This window comes from Pelodiscus sinensis, chromosome 10 (assembly GCF_049634645.1).
Source record: "Pelodiscus sinensis isolate JC-2024 chromosome 10, ASM4963464v1, whole genome shotgun sequence".
Taxonomy (NCBI): domain Eukaryota; kingdom Metazoa; phylum Chordata; order Testudines; family Trionychidae; genus Pelodiscus; species Pelodiscus sinensis.
In genome coordinates, this window is record NC_134720.1 from 52,335,570 (window position 1) to 52,355,152 (window position 19,583).

Genomic DNA, 19,583 nt, shown 5'->3' on the forward strand with positions numbered 1-19,583 from the left:
CGGTTTTGACATCCATGATGCACTTTGAAGAGAGGGTGTTTGCGGGGGGAGGGACAGCAGATGGGAATGCAAATTCAGTCCATTCCCAGGCACAGAGGAGAGCTCCGATGATGTCCCAGGGAATGAAGAGGAGACAAGAAGAGCTTAGCTGGTTTAGCAAAATAAAGATGGGGGGGGCGGGTCTGACTCTGTTGGTTCCTACATCGGTGGGGGAAACACCAGAGAGGATAAAGAGCTACTGACGCTTAAAGACGCCGGCGGCACAGGAACCGGTGGGGATATATTGGCGATGGGTAAACTGAGGCTGGAAAGGAGACCGTTTCTAACTGTCAGAGGAGAGAGGCTCTGGAACAGCCTTTCCGTAATGTCAGTGACCTAACCAGCTTTAAAATGGAGCGTGATCGGTTTGTGACTGGGATGGTGTGACAGGGATGCCTTCGCAGTGGAGTCTGGACTCATTCGCCTCCATACAGAAATGTCGGTTCCCGGGCCCACCATAAAGAAATGCTGGACCGAGGGGTCGTAGAAAGCAGATAATGCAGCTGGCTCTGGGGAGGGGTCGTCCTGAGAGTCGGCTTGGTCTGAGCACAAAGGTGGCGCAGAGGGGGTGAAAGGAGCCCTGGTGGACAGGGAGCGGGGAGGGGGCGGAGAGTTGTATTCATTGAGCCCTAGTTGTGCTAAGTGAAGCAGATTTCAGGCATCCTCCTGTTCCGGGCAGACGGACAGCCTCAGAATGTAGATCGGGGATGTTTGTGTATCGTCATGTAATCGATTAACCGATAAACCTGGGTTTATCGGTTAATCCAATCGACAGCACCCACTCCCCCCTTGCTGCCTCTGTGTCAGAGGCAGCAAGGGGAGGAGGAGGCTTTTAAGCCAGCTCCCCACAAGCACCGGATCCTGCGGAGCTGCCTGCCCTCCCCCACCGCCATGCTGCTGCCTCTGACGGAGAGGCAGCAGCGCAAGGTGGCAAGGGGGCTCTGCGGGAGTGGAGCTGGGAGCGCACTAGCTGCCGGCCCCACCCCCGGGGACCATCCAATAATTGTGTAACTGCTAAGAATTTGTGCGGTTACACAATGAAGCGACACCTAACGTCCCTACGCTAGCTCTCGGTTTGTGATGCTCGCTCCTGCACTGTAGCGCGTGAGTGGCCGCTTCCTGTGCCAGCTGAACGCCGCCGGGGGCTCCGCCTCGTCTGGTGGCTTCGCCTTGCCAACCACAACGGGATTAAACCTGCACTCTAAACAGACTGCCCGGCGCTGACGGACCCCCGCTCCAGATCTGGCCTGTCGTTTGTAACGAGGCTGCACAACGTTTGATTCTTCTCAGACTCTGCCCCGGCTCCTCGAAAGCGGCTTGGTCGTTAGACGGGAGGCTTTTTCTCGTTGCTGTGGAGCAAACCTAAAAGCTCTGCGCAGCCCCCGCGGTCTGTTTCATGCCATGTAAGCACCGCAGACAACTCGTTCCTTCCTGCCGCCGCCCGTGGCCTTGTCAGCTGTAATTGCATCTGCTGCGGCGTCCGCTCGCTCGCTCGGCGCGAGGTATCGCCTGGCCAATTAGTGAGAGAAGTTCATCAGCCGCCCAGGAGGCATGTGGACAGCCTTCTCCCAGGCCTCGTCGTTCAGCGGGGAACGTTTTGACAGTTCAACATGGATCTTGTGGAGCTGTCAGTTCTGCTCACGCTCCAAAGCGCCTCTTTGTTTCTTGAGTCGTCACACACTTCCGGACTTGTACAGTAGACAGCACTTTGAAGTCCATTGAAAACAGGGGGAGGAACTTTTTTGGGGGTCTGGGGCCACTGACCCACAGAAAAATCAGTCAGGGACCGCACGTGAGATGCAAAAAAAAAAAAAATTCCTCACTGACATGGCCTCTCCTCCACATTCCCCTCACACAACAGAGCCTGGGGGCCGGGCCTAGTAGACTTTGTGGGGAAAACGCCTCCAGCCACGCTTTATTACACCAGCCGGGGAGATGGGGAGTAGCAGCATGGGCAGCTGCTTCCTCCCCACGCCAGGCAGAATCTGTGGATCGGATCCGGCTCTGGCTTGGCTGGCTCCATCCCACGAGGATTCCCACAGTGGGTAGCTGGTGTAGGCGCGCCAGCCCCATGGCGAGAGCTGCCGGGGGGGCGGGATCCAGGTAAGCCACGGGTCGGGACTGGCCTCTGGACCTTAGGTTCCCCACTCCCGATTTAAATTGTGGGCTTTGAACAATGCTAACTTTCTTCAAGCCAGCAATGCCTTTAAACTCAAGGGAGGTTGAGGTTGGACATGAGGAAAAACTTCCTACCTGTCAGGGTGGGGAAACACAGGAATAAATCGCCTAGGGGGGTTGTGGAAGCTCCATCCCTGGAGAGATAGAAGAGCAGGTTGGACAGACGCTTGTCAGGGATGATCTAGATGGTGCTTGGTCCTGCCAGGAGGGCAGGGGACTGGACTCGATGACCTCTCAACGTCCCTTCGGCTACTTCTACACTGCACATTTATTTCAGAATAAGCTATTTCAGAATAGCACGTCTACACTACAGAGAAGCCTCGAAACTAATCCGAGGCAGGCTCCGCTAATGGAGTGGTGTTCTCTCGATTTAGCGCCCCAGGAGGCACTGGGCAGGAATAACTTAGAATGGCCCTGGTGAGGGGCTATTTTGAAATAGCAGAAGTGGAGCGTCTACACAGCCCCTGTTCCTAAACAACTATTTTGGAAGACGCATTCTTCTTCGTAGAATGAGGTTTACAGAAGTTGGAATAAGCCTCTCGTTATTTCAAAATTATTTCAAAATAACGGAATTGCTGTGTAGCCGCTGACATTATTATTTCGGAATAACGGCGTCATTCTGAAATAACTTTGCTGTGTCAATGCGCCCTTCCAGTTCTAGTGTGTTATGCGTCTGTGCCTTGAATGGGGCAGATGGCTAGATCTGTGGTTACTCTGCAAATCAGCATGATAGAGGCCATATACATGCTGGGATGTGACGTCGCTGTGAGCCGCATGGGAAAGTCCAGGGTTCTTCCCGGACTTCATCTCATGTTTTGGTGTGCAAGGCTTTTCTGGTGGCGGATGAGGGCCATCTGGGGGGGACAGTCAGTGGAAATCAAAGAAGATTGGGGCTGAAAGAGGCCTCAACAGGTCACCTTGTCCAACCTCCTGCCAAAAGCAGGATTCATACCAAGTAAATCACAGCTTGGTTCAGTGGATTGTGACTTGGGAGCCCGGCATTCCTGGCTGGCTCTGCCTCGAACCACCCTCTCTGACTTCATTTTCCTGGCCTGGCTTCGTTTCATTCCAATGGGGCCTTGATCTTGCTTGAGGCTTCTTGGGGCTACCGTGGTACGAATGATAAGAATCCACATTATAAACGAGAATATCTGGGTGCCCCCATCATACATAAGAATGACCATATGGGGTCAGACCAAAGATCTGTCTAGCCCAGTACCCTGGCTGCCAACAGTGGCCAATACCAGATGCCCCAGACAACAGGTAATCCTTACATGATCCCTCCCCTGTCACCCACCTCAAGAGAAACAGAGGCGAGGGACACCATTCCTACCCATCCTGGCTAATAGCCATTGATGGACCTAACCTCCATGAATCTATCTAGCTCTTTTTTGAACCCTGTTAAAATTCTAGCCTTCACCGTATCCTCAAGCAAGGAGTTCCACAGGTTGTCTGTGCGCTGCATGAAGAAAAATGAGAATCCCCATTCTGAACAGGCTCGGCGGTGACCCCTCGCGTCCTAATTCTTTGCCTGAATGGAAGCACCTTCTTTGTGTCTCGGGGTTCAAACTGACCCGTGTGCAAGAGTGCAGCAGAAGGCTTATATAAATGGCATGTGATGAACAGAGCTGCATAAAAGCTAGATTCTGCTGCCCCTGCCATGCTCTCATCCCCACGTCCTTGCCCCTCTTTTCCTCTCTCCCAGTTTCTCCCATCACCTCTGTTCCTCTTCTCTTTACCTACTCTCCTGTTTGTGGTCCTCTTTGCCTCGGCTCCTCTACTTTTGCTCCAGCACCAGAGAGTACGCTGGCCGGCCGTGCCGGAAACGGATTGTACGCGCTCTCTTCCAGCGCTGTGCATGGCCACTCCAGCCTTGTTGCGCTTGTGTCTGTGCTTGAACCCATCAAGGTACAGACCGCAACCTTCAGTTGACCTAGGGCATGCAGGTCGAGTAAGGAAAGTTGACACCTACTGAATGCTCAGCAGAACTTTTTGCAGTGCGATCCCCTTGGATATTCCTCATCCAAGAGCCGGGCAGGTCTTGGGCCAAGTCGTCATGGGGGAGGGAATCTGTTGAGTTTGCAGCCTGAGGCTCTGCTATGCAGCCCACAACATGCACAGCCCTCGCCTCTCAGCGCTTGTGCGATGTTCCCTGCATAGGGACCAAGATTCAGTTCAAGAAACACTTGAAGTCTTTACCTGCATAACACTTAACTCCCTTGGACTGTGGAAGCAGAGAATTATGACTTCGTTAACTTTCTACTGCGGCGAGCCAAATTAGAGATCGTTTTCCTAAGTACGTTGGACGAGATAGATGTTGATCTACATGACAGGCATTTGGCCTGGATTCTTTCCCCAAGTGTCCCTCCAGACTTGGCACTGCTGCGTTCTGGAAATATTTCTGAGTCTCCCGAGATAATTGGCAATGAAACAAGTGAGTCTTTGCTACAGTTAATGTAACTTTGCATTCGTCTGGAGTGCTTGGACTGTACCTTTTCTGGGCTTCAAATGCTACCTCCAGCTTCCCTCTAGCACACTGGTTTTTCAGGGTTTGGAACGGGTGCCATATGAAGAGAGATTAAAAAGCCTGGGACTTTTTAGCTTAGAAAGGAGGAGGCTAAGGGAGGGATACGATAGAGATCTATAAAAGCATGTCAGGTATGGAGAAAGTAAATAAGGGCAAGTTATTTACTTGTTCCCATAACATAAGAACTAGGGGTCCACCCAGTGAAATGAATAGGTAGTAGCTTTAAAACAAATGAGTTTTTTCTTCACGCAGCACACAGTTAACCTGTGGAACTCCTTGCCAGAGGATGTGGTGAAGACCAGGACTTTAACAGGGTTCAAAAAGGAACTAGATAAATTCATGGAGGGTTGGTCCATTAATGGCTATTAGCCAGGATGGGTAGGAATGGTGTCCCTACCTACTGTTGGTCTGGAAATGGGCGACAGGAGAGGGATCACGTGAGGATTCCCTGTTCTGTTCACTCTCTCTGGTGCGCCTGGCACTGGCCACTGTCAGAAGCCAGGACACTGGGCTAGAGGGACCTTTTGTCTGACGCAGTCTGGCTGTTCTGATGTTCTTATCTCTGATCTCAGATCAAATGTCAGCCCGTCACTCTCATCCCCATCCCCTTGCCTCTGTCTCCCAATTGTTTTACCGCTCGGCAGCGGTCCGAAATGTTGAATTGAATCCCCTTGTAATGCCGCTGCGGCGTGTACCTTCGTGTCTGCCTGGCGTTCATTGGCAGCACAACACCGCCCTGAAGCAAAGCGGTCAGCTTTCCCAGCCAGTTCTGAGAAGCTGCTGATGACCACCAATAAGTTCACCTTCCGGGCCTGCGAGGCAAACACCCTTCCGTGGCACGTGTTCACGTGGGTGGGAGCCGAGCACCCGGGGTACTTTCCATTGGTGGTAGAGCTGAATAGAACTCTGATGGAAAACCTCTCTCTTTCCACCGGAGAGGAAAACCGCTTCCAACAGGGTCTTCATAGGTCTTCTCCATCAGTCACTGGGCTCAGCCCCGACCTGCTGTTTCATTCAGATCCCATTCCCCCATTTGCTGTCGAGAGACCGCTAGCTGCGTCAGTGGTGGCAGTACTTGTGAGTTACCCTAAGCCCATCGTCCACCATCACATCAGTGGCTCCGTCTGATTGAAAACATGCATCTTTGCCAGAAGCTCATGACCTGGCTCAAAGCCAGGACTTGGACAACCTGCCGAGATTTGCGAAGGATAGGGAGCTCCCCTTCAGGTTTCGTTTATCCTGTGCAGGGGGAAACCTCTTTGCTTTAAACTCAGTAAGGCTAGGATCAGTTACTGCATCAGGAAATCCATCAGCCCAGCTATAAATGGAGGATGTTTCAAGTGGAGAGAGCCTCTGAGAGCATATCGGGAACTAAAGAATAAATGTTTCTCTTTCCGTGCCGTACTTACAGGTTTCATCATGTTGCTGTCACTTCGGGGGCTTGTTCCCTAAGCTTTGTCCTGTACAGCCTCATTCATGATTTGCTTTCTTGTTTTCCATCTCCTTGAGATATCAGTACAGGTTGAACCTCTCTAGTCCAGCACCCTCGGGACCTGACCGGTGCCGAACCAGAGAGTTTGCCAGACCACAGGAGGTCCATATTGTCTAGCAATGTTGCCAACACTTCCATGGCTTCCTGGGCTCTTGAAAGACATTTGGGGGGTAAATTAGAGCTAAAGAACAGCACAGAACACTGCAGCCAGTCCTGGTGGCTGGAAACAAACTTTATGGGATCGTGGGAATATGTGAACATCTGGCTCATTGAAATCATGCCAGACCATAGATCTTGCTGGACTCGAGGGCTGTGTCTAGACTGGCAAGTTTTTCCGGAAAATCATCTGCTTTTCCGGAAAAACTTGCCAGCTGTCTACACTGGCCGCTTGAATTTCCGGAAAAGCACCGACGATCTCATGTAAAATCATCAATGCTTTTCCGGAAAAACTATGCTGCTCCCGTTCGGGCAAAGGTCTTTTTCTGAAAGACTTTTGCGCAAAAGGGCCAGTGTAGACAGCATAGTACTGTTTTCCGAAAAAAAGCCCCGATCGTGAAAAAGGCGATCGAAGCTTTTTTGCGGAAAACCGCATCTAGATTGGCCACGGATGCTTTTCTGCAAAAAGTGCTTTTGCGGAAAAGCATCCTGCCAATCTAGACGTGCTTTTCCAAAAATGCTTTGAATGGAAAACTTTTCCGTTAAAAGCATTTTTGGAAATTCATGCCAGTGTAGACATAGCCAAGAGGTTCAATCTGTAGTCTTTTTGTAGCATTCTCCTGTCCACTCACTTATTTTACCAGAGGAGCTCAAAGCACAAACACAGATGAATTCAGCCTTACAACGTGCCTGCCAGTCAGGTAGTATTATTAGAATTAAAATGATTGTTTAATTTTCTAATTTTTGATCTGTTCTGGTTAATGTACCAAATAGCTGCTCCGTGCCTTGGGGTGTGTCTAGACTACCTAGTTTTGTCGACAAAAGTGGACTTTTGTCGACAAAACTATACCAGCGTCTACACTACCGCTGAATTCTGTCGACATAACGTCGACAGAACTCAGCAGTTTTGTCGACGCTGGTAAACCTCATTTTACGAGGCATAACACCTTCTGTCGACAGAACTCTCTCGACAGAAGGTGTTATTGCCTGTAACGTTGCATCCAGACTACGGAGTTCTGTCGGCAAAGCAGCTTGCTTTGTCGACAGAACTCAATGTGTCTGGACGCTCTTTGTCGACGGAAGTTTTGTCGACAGTATCTGTCGACAAAACTTCCGTCGACAAAACGCGGTAGTCTAGACGTACCCTTGGTTTTCCTAACATACATAGTGGAAAATCAAGTGTCCAGGGCTCTTGTCTTCCAGGTCCTTGTTCTAACCATGAAATTACCACCTCTGTTTCCGTCCCTTATTCCCATGTAAGCTTTGAAGGTGGAAGGATAAGACTGAGCACTGGAACCACACCGCTCATTCAAAGCTCCCAGACCGCTTTGCAAAGACACTAGTTCCAATGGTTTTGATAAAGTGTGGGGGGGAATTAAGGAGGTGCAGAGGGTGGAACAGAAGAATGGCGCAGGATCTGATTTGGGAAACAAGATGGTGCAAATCTAAATGAAAAAAAAACCTCAGCGGAAGATTTGTGGGGATCTGATGAAAACAATTGCGATAAAGCTCGATTGGATTGGAACTAAAAAGGGCAAACCTATCTGTGGGTACGAAAGGAGTGATTAGATGCTCCCAACAGGAATGTGACTTCCTTTTGCCACACCTGTTTTTCTAGTCAGTGCGGTTACTATTTATCAGCAGTATTTATATAGCACAGAGTGTCCTAGACCTTCTCAGGGCATGTAGGGAGACAGGTTTCTACCCTGAGGATCATCTGATGTAAATAGACATTACATAGCTAAAGGAGAGGAGGGGAGACAGCGCAGAACACAATGAGGATAATTAATCATAATACTTTGCAGTTGTAATAGCACTTTTCATCTGAAGTTCTCAGACCACATTGCAAACAGCAGCAGGTTAAGACTTGCACCCTCCGTAGAACTATGTAGCTGTTTTAATCTGCCCGTGCGTTAAGGAAACCGGGTTGACTAGTGTGCCTCCTCTGACCATGAGAGCATGCTTGCTCTGTACCCGGAGCAACACTTTTACTGTAATGATTTTTTGGTAAATGCTAAGCAAAGCATGAAGTCCTCATTTCAGTCATTAGTATCTTGGGAGAGGTAATAGCCCGTGACTTTGCTGACTAAAACCGAGACTGCCTCTAGTGGGTTAAAGACATTTGGTTAACCATTTGTTTGCTGTTATCGTTTTCACATGAAGCAAAAGAGACTGACACGTGTCTTGTTGATGGAAAGTGATGTGATTTGAAGTTTCTTTGTGTATTAAAACAGAAACCCGATTTGCATCTCTTCAATCTCGTTTTCTAACCTATTCGGGCATCTGGCAGGCGGGCTATATTAAACTGCTAATCCGCTACAAAGGCAGGTTTCACATGCAAAATGAGGTGCTTTCATTGACACTAAAGGGATTAAATGTATTTTTCTTTTCAAGTGTAAACTGCGCGCCCCTCACTTCTGTTTTCGTTGCCTGATACGGCGTTGCAGCTGGAAGGGGCTGTTTTTGAAACGGGCAGTGAACCTGAACCGCAGCGCAGATGGCATGTCTCTTACTAGCTCCCACCCTCTTTGCCGCCCCCCATGCTATGGCAGGACTCAGAGTACAACACCTTTTCACTGGGGGGTAGTAGACAGGGCACTGACCCTGTGATTCAAAGATACCAACACAGGTTTTATTCCTTGTTCTGCCACTACGCCTACGGTGCGGTGTTGGGCAACTCATTTCATCTCTCTGGGCGTCACTTTCGCTGTCTGTCCGAGGGGTTGAATAATGCCTTGGAAATGGGCCATGAGATTTTTTTTTTTTTTTTGGCTGCAAAGTGCTTTGCAAAAGCTAAGCTTTATTATTGCACTAGAAGATGTCCCAGGTCCTTAACTCAAATATGTTTTTCTTTGTTGAAATCATTGTTTTGGGGGTGGGGCTGGAGGGGTGAGGGGTTCAGGGTGCAGGCTGCCCAGGTAAGAGAGGACCACCCCAGCCCTCTCTCACCGCAGCAGCTTGGGGCCAGTGAGAAACATCTGTCCATGGCCACTGCAGTGGGCACAGCCGGGGGAGGGGTGAATTGTCCCCCTGCCGGGGGACATACCGACATAAACAGGCCAATGTTCTGAAATCTATTGTCGATAGCTGTCCCATTCTCCACCTCTTCTGGTCCCATCGGTTACAGCTGTCCCAGTCCTCATCTCTGGCCCCTTGCTGACCCCCTGTGGTCAATCTGCAGTATAACTCCCTCCTACCCGATCCCCTCCCTTTCCACTTTATGAGAAACAATCGAATTCCAGGCACATCCCAGTGTCCTGGCACAACCAAACCCTGACCTTGCTTTTCAGTCATAAGAGGAAGCTGCCTACCAAATGTGGTGGTCCTAGCCCTTCCTGTTTAGGAAGAGTTCTTGAACAGACAGACAGACAGACATTTCTAAAATATAGAGTAAGATTAATTAATGCTGCTTCTGGAAGTGTGACTGCTGAGCCATTAGCTCATCCTGGAACGAGGGCAAAGCAACTGGCCCTCATGCCTTTGGGGGCCACTCAGTCACTGCTAGCTTTCTACAGTAGCTCTTTTGAGTTCCCCAGAATTGCACTAGATTTATCCCTGTGTCACTGATACAGCCTGGCCTATCCTCGCTCCAGAAAAAAAGGCTCCATAATTTTCCCAGGATCCTTGGATCTAGGCCAGATGATAGCCAAGGGCTTTAAAGTATCAGCAGCACCTCTTCTATGTCACACAGCCCTGTCGCAAGTCAGAAAGTCCAGAGGGATCAAAGGATCAGGCCCCTCTAAAATCTATTGATTTATTAGCCACAGTGGCAGAAATACTGAACTAGTTAATGCTTTGATGCCAGCCACTGGATGTGGAGATTGCTAGGGATTGGGCGGGGGGGAGCTGGAATTTAACACGCAGGCATCATTTGGCCTGGAGAATCTTTATTACTGGTGATGCTATGGGAGGGAAAGAACCCAGCTTGACTCTCAGAGCCCAGAGAAGTTTTCAGGGGAGGCATTTACAACAGGTTAAAAATCACCTCAGTCAAGCAGGAAGCCATTGAGGCCATGTCTTCACTCCGGGGCAGATTGATAGTGTGGTGATCAATCTTCTGGAGTTTAATTTAGCAGGTCTAGTAAAGACCCACTAAATCAAACTCAGAGATGCCCCCGTCGGTGGTCAGTACTCCTGCTCCTGCAAGGACTAAGGGAAGCCGATGGGAGCATTTAGTCCTGTCAGCCTCCCGCTGTGGGGAAACTCGAATCAAGGTACGTCTACTCCAGCTATGTAATTAACACATCTAGGCTGTGTCTACATTGGCACCCCTTTCCGGAAAAGGGATGCTAATGTAGACTTCGGAATTGCAAATTCCGCGGGGGATTTAAATATCCCCCGCGGCATTTGCATTTACATGGCTGCCACTTTTTTCCAGCTTGGGGATAAGCCAGAGAAAAGTGCTAGTCTAGACGTGATTCTCCGGAAAATAAGCCTACTTGAAAGTAGGAATAAGAAATCCTCTGGAAAAGGGCTTATTTTCCGGAGAATCACGTCTAGACTGGCGCTTTTCTCCGGCTTATCTCCAAGCTGGAAAAAAGCGGCAGCCATGTAAATGCAAATGCCGTGGGGGATATTTAAATCCCCCGTGGAATTTGCAATTCCGAAGTCTACATTAGGATCCCTTTTCCGGAAAGGGGTGCCAATGTAGACATAGCCCTGGAGTTGCATATTTCGATTCCCCTTGCATGTAGACCTGGCCTGAAACAACAAACATGGAACCACCATTTTTACAGAGCAGAACAAGCATTTCAAACCCGCAACATAGGACGACGGTGGGGTGTTACGGGTTTATTTGTAGTACAGTAGTGTTCAGAAGCTCCAACCAAGAGCAGGGCCCCATTGTGCTTGCAATTGTTCAGACCTATAACTAGACGAGTAAATGAAAAGCCAAGTGCAGCTTTTATATTGAGTCTTATTGGAGTGCAGTTTAAGTTGGCTATAATTCCCGAGAAAACATGGCAATATTTTTATTGCAGTCAATTTTTGGTTCTTGGTATTTGGTTTTCTTAGTAATAGCTACAAAGCATAGTTAATATTCTCATCCTCCTCGAATATCATAAACCTCTCGAATCCCGCAGAAATGGTAACGCCATCTGAAAGTGGACCTGAAGCTCTGTGAGCTCGAAAGCCTGTCTCCCTCACTAACAGAAGTTGGTCCTATAAAAGATATTACCTTTCCCACCTTGTTTCTCTATGAACGTGGAATCTATAATGTAACTCAGTCGCATTCAGTGCGTAGAGCAAGAGCTAAGTATAAATATTATTCAGCTTTTGCATTGTGCAGCAACAGCAATTCAGCTCCTCCTGATGTAAAACATCAGCACAAACGTGAGGATTAGAGAGAACAATTTATTTGGTCTGTTTGTATTAATAGAACACCCGGAATTCAAGGGCATAATAACCACGCACATTGATTACCATTTTTGAAGATTATTTTAACACTTTGCTGTAGGCTCTCAGACATGCTTTACGGGCACTGATTAATTAACACCCCTGTAATCATGCAATATCACTGAGCCCATTTTGGAGAGACGTTAAAATGCCCGGTTGCTGTTGCCATTGAATGTAATTGGAAAACTTGCATTGATTCCTAACGTGTGCCAACTTTTTTGCAAACCTCAGAGTGTATCTAGGGCTCTCCAGTCCATATTTAGACACCTAAATGACCTTGATGTTCATAAGCTTTGAGTTCCCAACAGTTCATTACTGATCTGAGATCACTGATGTAGAAGTCCTCCCCACCAAGCCATACCCCTAGATATAATAGCGCACAAACGAGGGCACGTCTGATCAAATTGAAAGGCAGCCCATTTAAAAGAGAGAAAAAGAAATGTGCACTTCCTAAAATATTCAGTTAGCCTCGTTATGGAGCTGTGGAACTCCTAGCCACAGGAGATCCTGGAAGCCAAAAACTTTATCGGCATTGGAAAAAGAACTGGAATTGCATGTAGATCTACATTTTTACTAAGGATGAAAACAAAACAAAAAATCCTAAATTTTGTGATGGGTATAACTCTCCACCTTCACGAGCCAACATCTAACAATTGCAGGTCAAGAGGAAATTTTTCCTGTGGGTAAGGTATTCCATGACTACTGGAAAGAAGCTAGTGGATCAGACAAACCATGGCTGCATCCACGGTGGATGTTCCTATGTTTCTACCTGTTCCTCATCCAGATCGTTTCTAACTACTCCCCACTGGAATTATTTGTGTGTCAAGAATAAACTCAGGAGTTCTAGTGACCTGTGAGACACGTTCTCCTAGAAGGATCTGCCTGTACTTGTGCAATTGTAATGTTTCAACCAGGAACCAGAACATATTTTCCCCCTGATTAGTCTTGTCTGGAGGAAGGGTCAGTTGGTTTCCATTTCATAACGCTTTTTCTGGAGGAGCTCTCTTGAGGGATATGTTCATCTCACTGCATCATCTTGCCTGAAAGACCACAGCTGGCATGGAAGATGGGCTTTGGTACACTCTGAAGGGGTGTACCTCGTCTCTTCTGCTTCTGGGGACCCCGTGGTCCTCCTGGGAAAGGACCGGAGATGGTGGATCCTCCAAGCTTACTAAGCCAGGCTTCACAGAAGCAGCCAACATGCTCAGGTAAAAGGACCAGCAGGGCCTTACTTCCTGGCTGGGTCCAGGGGGGGCAGGGAAAAGCCAGAGGAAATCAAGGGATAACCAGAGTTTCTTTCTGGCTGCATTTGCTTGAGCTACATTGGCATGGAGAGAGAGAGAGGACCTATGAACCTTCACCCTGAGGTAAGGGGGACGCTATCAGTGACCATGTGGAAAGAAGCAGCAGCTAACGGAAATCAAGAAGTGCGTAGATGCTGTTTGTCGGGTTCTAGGTTGGAACCCCGAGTTGTGAGCGCTCCTGGGTTCCACTCCTGGCCAGAGTGGCATAACCCCCGCGTAGAGGACAGGGCTAATTTGAGAGCCAGGGCTGAAGACCCTAGTGAGAGTAATAGCACTGTTGATTTACTGATCTCTCTGCTGCCCTGGAAGGGATTCTTTTGCAGTTAACTGGAAGGCCAAGCCTTGAAAGTCCCCCAGCGTTGGCTGGCAGTCTACAGGAGGCAGCAGGGTGAGAAAAAGGCTGCAATACCACACCCAGCTGCTAGGAGGCACTCAGGAGGAGTGTCCCTCTTGCACATACAAGTTGAACCTCTCTAGTCTGGCACTCTCTGGTCGGGTAACACCTGTGGTCTGGCCTGATTTTAGTTAGCTGGGCACTGATCATGGACATCCTTATCCACATCTCAGTCCTGGCTCTCAGTGTTCTGCGCTGTTATTTGGCGCTAATTTACCCCTCAATGTCTTCTAAGAGCCCAGCAAGCAGTGGAAGTGTTGGCCATGCTGCTAGACAATATTGACCTCCCGTGGTTCGGCAAATTCTCACGTTTGGCACCGGTCAGGTCCCGAGGGTGCCAGATTACAGAGGTTCAACCTACACCACTAAGTAAAAAGGTCTTGATGATGTCGTCAACAGTTGGTCTAACTGGTGGTGATTTATGAGTTCAAAAATGATATGTGTTTGTATGTCTGTGGAGTCAAAGGGAGCTGAAAACTTTATGCAGCTGAACAAGAAGGAAAAAAATGAAAGGAAAAGTAAATATCAGCAAGAGATGTTTCTGGCAGCTTTTCAGTTCCAAATTGGGCTAATTCTACCTTTTGAAAAGAAGATAATTTCCATGTTTCTTTAGCTGAGAACACGTAATTGAAGTTATTTTCTCCCAGAGAGAAGGAACCTCTTATACATCATTTACAAAGGAACAGGAAAAATGAACATGTACAGTGTACCCTGAATGATGGAGTATTCATTACCACATCATTTTTGGACGTCTGCTGATTTTGCATGGGTTTTTTTTACCCTTTCGGGTGGAACTTTAAGTAGGGGAAAGGGGGTGTTGCATAATGAAAACCCAAAGAATCGCGTGCCCCACGTAGTCGGTAAATCTAAGACAGATGCTTCTCGTTGAGGTCTGCAGTGCCAATGAGAAATCAAAAAAAAAGCTGAAGCGAACTATATTGACATGAAATCTTGACTTGTACCAAATAATTGCATAGTGATTCCGCACAATTGCTCCTCTCGACCTGGCTTTTAAGGAACGGAACGATTACGAGGAAGGTGAGCCAGATGTTGTTGCAGCCCAGAGAGGGCGGCACAGATGTTAATTCACTTCCTTTTGTTTATACATAAAGATATTTTCTACTGCAGAGTGAGAAATCGGTTGAAATGTAACCCTTGGAATGCCGGCGTTTTCCGGGGTGTCGAGATAACGGAGTGTGTATGCTCACGTGTGCATGAATGCAGAGCAGTGTAGGAGCATCACAGGTCTCACTGTAGAACTCAGAGCTGTCTGCTCTTGAATTATAGTCCTAGACCACTTGAGCTAAAGGAGAATCATGGGTGACTGTGACCGTATTGAGGTCTGTGAAAGTGATTAGCCTTCTTTGCAGGAAGGCTCCTTTCCATTTTCATTGCTCAGATTGATCAACTTGGTTATGTCTGGGGTTGGTGAACACAAGAACGGCCACACTGTAATGCCAGGTGCCCCAGAGGGAGGGAACACAACAGGTAATCATTACATGATCCCTCCCCTGTCACCCATTCCCAGTCTCTGACAAACAGGCCAGGGACACCATCCTGGCTAATAAGCATTGATAGACCTAACCTCCATGAATTTATCTAGCTCTTTTTTGAACCCTGTTCAAGTCGAGCTCATCACAACCTCCTCTGGCAAGGAGTTCCACAAGTTGACAGTGCACAGTGTGAAGAAAAAACTTCCCCGTGTTTGTTTTCAACCGGCTACCTAATAATTGGTGACCTCCTAGTTCTTGTGTTACAGGAACAAGTAAATGACATTTTCAAACCTTCCCGTTTATTGTAGGCAAAAGGCAGCCTGTGGAGTGTCTGCCTCTGACCCTGACAAACACGGACGAGCTTCAATCCTGTCCCTGATTTTAGGTGTGACGGGCACTCTCCTCAGATGGATTGATCTGGGGGTGTGGAGATAGGGGAGCCAATGGGGCACAGATTTTAAGTCTAGAAGGGACGTCTCATCTGACCTCCTGTGTAGTACAGGCAATAGAACTATCCCACCCTGCCCTCTGAGTCCTTCAGAGCTAGATCCAAACAGCTGCCTGCTGCTGGCATGCAACGGGGACTTGGAGGGGGTTGGCCATGGAAGCACTGTGGGCATCTCATAGCCATTCTGTGCACTGTGAAGAAAGAGAATCGCCTTCAGCCCTGAACATCCCCCATGGAGATCCGTAGCACAGGGTCCCAGCTGCCGGCGAGGAGCAGGGGCGGAGCGACTTGCTAGTGTTCTGTCCCATAGAAGGGGCACAGAGGAAGGACGGGTTTGGGTCTACACCATGTCGCCGTGTGGACAACGGGGTGTGAATCACATTGACGTAGGACAATGTTCTTGCAAACCAGGTACCTTGTAGTTTGCACCGGCACTGTCCACACCCGGCTGTGAGATTGCAGCACCTCGCGGTCATAGCCCGGGACTCGGTTTGGGGCCCGTTCCCACCTCTGCCATCGACCCCCTGGGCGTGCGATTGCGTCGCCTCGCTGCAGGTCCCCAGCTGTAAACCGAAGGCCGTTATCCAGCCTTTCTCCGTTCTCGTCTGCGCACGCTGCCAGGACTTCAGCGTCGCCGCTGCTGCGTCTCACTCTGCGGGGCTGCGGCAGATGGAGCGGGGCTTTCGGGCATCTTTAATACGAAGCCACTAGCATCTCAGAAGCTGCGCCATCTTCTCCCGCCTGGAAAAGCCCCAGGAAAATAACGGCCCATCAGCTCGCTTTCGAGGCTGTTGTTCTTCCGTCAGCACAGAAAGAAGAACCCGCCCTGCGTGGGATCCCATGTGCAGGGGGCCGGTGGCCGGATTGATTTCCAGAACTAATAAATCCTCGGCTGTGTGCTCATTGTATTCAAATAGAGGCGCCAGCAAGATTTATGGTCGGCTCTTCGGAAAGAGAGAGACTGCTGGGGAGGGAAGGGGGGGAGGGAAGGGGAGGGGAGGGGCGTTCCCCCCAGATTAAATGCTTTCCATTTGGCAGCTCTAATTGTTTTATTAATAAGCCTTGTGTGTTATTTATCATTGCTCAGTACAATGACCTACCAGCCTTTACAAAAAAAATGTCTTTACAATATATGGAACAAGTGCCGGTTCTAAAACTCTCATTCATGTAAGAGTTTACTTGAGGGGTGTCTTGTGTAGGGGTGATGTTCCCCCGGGCGGTGAGCCAGCACAAGGCTTATCCATCCGTTAGTCCCCCATAAACCCCGAGGGGGGAGCTGACATTGACCCTTTGTTCAGAGTCGAGGGTTTCCCTAGAGTCGGTGGTGAGCACTACCTTTGCCACCCCGCACCCCCAGGTTATGACGGGAAAAAGTGGTAGGACACCCTTCCCCATCAGCCATAAAGAAAGGAAAGGGGCCCCAGACCCCCTGAAACCAGCGCGCAGCTCAAGAACACATGCCCTAAGTAAGGGTGTTCAATTCAGATTAATTCACTAATCGAATAGTCGACGGGATTTTCATCGACTATTCGATTAGTCTATAAGGGTGCCTCTGCCTTCGAACTGTAGCAAGAGCCCTGCGCTCCCTGCGCCACCTCAGCCTTTGAAATGTACAAGAGCCCTCCTGGGGCTCTTGTACATTTCAAAAGCAGAATCGCAGTAGAAGCCGTGCGAGCGGAGACGGCTTCAGTCCTCGCTCGTGCCGTTTCCGCTGCGCCTCGACCTCCCCTGCCCCACGCGGAGACGGTGCTGGGGGCAACCGGCTTCTAAGCCCACTCCCCCCAATGTCAGCTCCTTCCCCCCCTTTCCCCCTTGCTGCCTCTCTCTGATAGAGGCAGCAAGGGGGGGAAATGACTAGTCGCATCACTAGTTGACTATGCGATAAGCTTATGCCCATTGGATAGTCGACTGGTCGCTTCCATCCCGAACTCTAAGAGTGGCCAGGCTGGAATCTTAGAGGATTTTTGTTATGGGGAGTGGATGGCAGGAGGCGTCCCTTTCCGTTTCTTTCTGCCAATAGCAGCCGATGCAATGGTCCCTGTACTCCGAGCCCATGAGCAGCCACCCAGGAGTAGACATGTCGGTGGTTACTAATTAGCGTCACCTAGGTTACTGGGGATTGGTTAACCGGTGGCCTGACTAGGCTGGAGCAGCCCTCTCCCCGGGGTGGGCTCCCGGAGCAGCCCCTGCCCCGGTGGGCCTGGCCTGGACAGAGCAGCCCACCATGCCACAGGCAGGGGGCGCTCCAGTCCAGCGAGGCCCCCTCCTGCCCCATTGAAGCAGTTGCAGGTTAAACGTCTCGTTTAAACGGTTATCTGATTAGACGGGATTTTACATTCCTGCCCAGGAGAGATTCAGATGCCACCGAGCTGTTTAGCAGAGCGCCCCCAGCACCCGCAGCCAGCAGCATCGTTCCCACTGAGGGGTGCGCCTGCGTGGCCGCGCACAAGAAATTCTTCCCCACCCTCCTCCTCTGGCCAGCTGAGACGGAGTGGTGGGGGAGCCACTAGGGCGGGGGCTGGAACCTGCTGCAGCCACGTGGCAGGGGAGGAGGCCTACTCCAGTGACTGAGCTGCCACGTGGCAGGGGAGGAGGCCTACTCCAGTGACTGAGCTGCCACGTGGCAGCGGGGGCCAGGGCCTATTCTGGCAGATGAGGCCGGGAATGTGATCTCCTGCATGGCTGGGGGGGAGGGTGGGGTTGTGTTATGGTGGCCAGGAACGTGTGTACGTTAATAATTTGAGTGCCACAGTGGCACAAATCCAAACCACCTCAATATTGGTGCACAAGCCAAAACTCACTTCGCTCGTGGTTGGAAAATCTTAGAGGGAACGCCGGCCAGCAGCATGTTTCTACTGGTGGTGCACATCTGCACATGGCTTAGTACACATAAAACCATTTATTCTGCATGTAGACAGAAAAAATTAGAGGGCATATTGATCAGAGGTTAAGTATCCTTACCGGGAGTGAAGGTCTTTTTTTTTTTTTTGGTCTATTTGGCAAGAAGTTTTTACCTCCCATGACTAATGAACATTCTGGATAAAGTGCACAACTGTTAAAGATTCACTAACACCCTTTGAACTAGAGTTCACTGTCCTAATTTATTATAAAGAAGCAAAAATGAACAAACAAAACTCATTTTTTAACAATACTTCCTGAAAAGGGATCACCTTCAAGCAGAGAAGCTCTGTGGAGTTGAGAGGCTATTTCAGACATCTACACTGAAAGGCACTAGTTCTCAGCAGGGTTGAAGGATCAAAATCAGACCTTTCATGGGATTGTGATATTGAAGGGAAATATAACCAGGGAAATCGTTCCTGACTAGTGCTGGTCAAAAATGTATTTTATTCTCTCCGTAATATAAAGGAACATGGTTGTTTTTTTTGTTGTTGTTCCTATTAAAGTTTTTGTGGGATAATGGGGGAGGTTCATCAAAACACCCAGAACCAATTTTTGGTGGTGTTTTTTGTTGTATAAAACAAAAAAAATCATTTTCCAGGATTTGGGTTTTTTTTTGTCAATAACATTTTTGAGAAACAAATTATTTCATTGTCTATATAGTGAGAAATGTATATATTTATGTAATAATTTTCTGGGGAAGGGCAAATTGATGAAAAGTCTTTAAACATCTGTCCTTCTGGTAGAGAACAAGAAAGTCAACTTGCATCACCCATTAGTAATGTCTGAGAAGGTTGTTTCAAACTTGGATTCCAGTGATCTCTCACTTCACAGATGAAAATATCCAACTTAGGCAGTGACCTTTATTGGGCTGATAGGAGGCAGCAGGGAAAATCCTGGAGGACCTGTCTATGTTTTCACAACAGGGGAACAAGCAAAGCTAATGACAGAACATACCCTATCTAGTGATTCCTGGTCTGTTTGAGAGGCTGCCAATAGGAATTGACTTATTCATGTTGCACAACTGAATTTCTCAACTTCTGGTTGCAGTTGGCAGCTTAAGAGGTTCCTTGCTGGAAACGGACTTTCACCCCCGGGTAGTGACACGGTGTACACATGGGTCATATTTGCAGTGGGAAAATTGACACACCTGATTTGAACATGTAGGGATCAAACTTGTAAATTTGGCTTCCTCTTTTTTTTTTTAAGAGTCATCCGTGCTGAAGCCAAACGATCCGTGATGTTTTTCTGAGCTCTTAC

The 19,583-nt window shown here is 48.8% G+C and overlaps 1 protein-coding gene across 7 annotated transcripts in view; it reads left to right on the forward strand.

The window, feature by feature from the left end:
* The window catches only part of LPP (LIM domain containing preferred translocation partner in lipoma), a 555,915-nt gene that overhangs the window by 424,190 nt on the left and 112,142 nt on the right, over window positions 1–19,583 (forward strand). The window lies entirely within an intron of this gene.